The sequence below is a fragment of the Silurus aristotelis genome (assembly GCF_946808225.1).
Source record: "Silurus aristotelis genome assembly, chromosome: 12".
In the NCBI taxonomy this organism is placed as follows: Eukaryota; Metazoa; Chordata; class Actinopteri; order Siluriformes; family Siluridae; genus Silurus; species Silurus aristotelis.
In genome coordinates this window covers 8,665,134-8,667,712 of record NC_139585.1, presented here as the reverse complement: position 1 = coordinate 8,667,712, position 2,579 = coordinate 8,665,134, and the positions used below count along the sequence as shown (strand labels likewise).

The 2,579-nt window shown below is 39.3% G+C and overlaps 1 long non-coding RNA gene across 1 annotated transcript in view; it reads right to left on the bottom strand.

Moving 5' to 3' along the window:
• Positions 1-2,089, bottom strand: part of LOC310734541 — a 4,163-nt gene extending 2,074 nt beyond the window's left edge. Inside the window, exon 1 of the long non-coding RNA XR_014536064.1 lies at positions 2,005-2,089. This is a non-coding gene — a long non-coding RNA (uncharacterized lncRNA). The remainder of the gene's footprint in view (positions 1-2,004) is intronic.
• Positions 2,090-2,579: the final 490 nt, after the last annotated feature.

The window sequence follows — 2,579 nt, the reverse complement described above, 5'->3', positions numbered from 1 at the left end:
AGATGGAGAGAGAGAATGATGGAGAGAGAGAGAGAGAGAGAGAGAGAGAGAGAGAGAGAGAGAGAGAGAGAGAGAGAGAGAGAGAGAGAGAGAGAGAGAGAGAAGCTTCCCAGGCTCCTAAAAGCATGATCACGTTTTTATATCACACCTTCAACCTCACATCCTCCCTCTATGCAGAAAATGATAATTTCATGTTCATAGACATAGGTAGTTCTTATTATTTTCCTGCTTCTATTTTCTTAAGCCAGCAACTTTGTGCTCATTTAGTGTCCTGCATCCAAAAAGCAATTGATCCAATGCCCAGGTGAGAGCAGAAAAATATTTCTTGTCGCTTCCTGGGTCCCTGCAACCTGCCCAAAAGAGTAACGTTTCCCCTCACTCTCCATCTATTTGCTTGTGCTTGTTCTTGGTGACGGTGAGTGTTAAGAAAGACTTTCAAGTGAACCAAGGCTTTCTCCGGCGGGTTTGGTTAGGGGCTCGCTTGGAGCGAAGTGAACTTGGCCCCTCTCAGCTTGCCTCTTTTAATCCCTCGTTCATCGCAGGGGCCGGGGGCCGGGAGAGCGGTGGTGCAAAAAAAACAGCCTGCGGCCGTACACCTGATTATCTCACCACATTTACATCTTTTACAGCCAGTAATAGGGATGATGTTTCTTATGGCTCTGAGGCCCAGAGCCAATATTACCCAGTCATCGTGTCCCTCCACCTTCCCTCTCATCACTCCATCTCTAGCTCTATCTTTTACTCAGGCTCTCTGCATCACTTCTGCACCTCCCTCTAAAACTCCACATCCTCTCACAGCTACCTACTCGCTGACTTTGTGTGTGTGTGTGTGTGTGTGTGTGTGTGTGTGTGTGTGTGTGTGTGTGTGTGTGTGTGTGTGTGTGTGTGTGTGTGTGTTTGTGTGTGTGTGTGTATATATGTTGTGTAATGGCACCCGGGTACTTTTCCTGGCATCTGGCACACCCTGAGGATGGAAAGGCAGAGATGGACACCATTGGCAAATGACAATGACACTCACTCCAACTCACACACACACACACACACACACACACACACACACACACACACACACACACACACACACACACACACACACACACACACCCTGGGAGGACCTTCCTCTTCCCAGAAATTCCTTGCTGAATGAATAGATATGCTATCTACACATTTAATGCAGTAAAAGTGTGTGTGTGTGTGTGTGTGTGTGTGTGTGTGTGTGTGTGTGTGTGTGTGTGTGTGTGTGTGTGTGTGTGTGTGTGTGTGTGTGTGGTCCATAAATTATAGCTATTTCTAGTCCAGAATATTAATGCCTTAGTTTTAAGAGGTAACCTCACAAAAATAAATTATATAAATGAATTAAAAAAAATTATATATAATGAATCTATATATATTTTATTAATTTGGTAATTGGTTTTATTTTATATTCATTGATTTATTAATTACATACATATGCCTGTATATATATTTTTGATGTTGTTTGTTTGTTTTGTTTGCTTATTAATTTTATATATGTTTGCAGATGTTTTTTATTAATACATGAATAGAAGACAGAATGTTATGTTCCATTTTTGACAAATTAACAGTATTTTGCTAATTTTTTTAACAAAACTCACATATAAAGAAGCATTTTGACATCATGCATTGGGATATGTGTACATGTGAGTAACATACACACATGGCATCATATGAATAATATTGAAATGATAAATAATTAATAACTAAAATAATATCATTAAAACTTGTAAATGTGACATAGAAATACATTGTATGTGTCAAAAGCACATGCATACATTAATATTGCAATACATGTATAATGTGTGATTTATAAACCTGACAAGGGCAAACTTTTTAAACTTCAGTGAATAATCTCAATTTTAGATAAAATTATTATTTTCAGATTTGTGTTGCAAAATGATCACCTATCAACAACCCTGCACTTAACGTCTTAATTTATTTTAATGTATTCTGATATTCACTGGACAAGACTTTTTGTGAGTTACTGACCTCAGAGATGTCGTGTTGCTTCTCCACTTGGTCGTGTGATGCCATGTGTCACAGTGGGAAAAGCTGTGCTAAATGAAAGCACTATATCCTAGCACGGTTAAAATATCTGTAATGGACGAGCTACAAATTTAGTTCAACAAATCCAGTCAAGGAATCATTAGTCACCATTATCCCATTACACTGTCGCCTTCTCGCCGAGCACACAGCTGCCTCAAATGTTCCTCTTATAATCCCAGTTCATTCGAATTCATTTCAGCATACTAAAAATGTTACATCAATGCAATTTATTATTTAAACGTATTATACACACTGACAGACATAAAGCACACTGAGTCTGCGCTCGCACCAGGTTTCTGTCAGTCACCATAGAGGATAAACTGCATCCCATTCAAATAACAATATCCCATTACGCAATTACACTCATTTGTAAGTTAAATCTTAGCACGCCCGATTGTGCAAAAACGCGATTACAACCTCGGGAAAAAAAAATAAATCGCCTGATGTCACACAAATGGAGATATTCCATTTAGCCTAAGGGCGGATTTTGCGCAGCGCCATGCTAACAATGCTTCGTT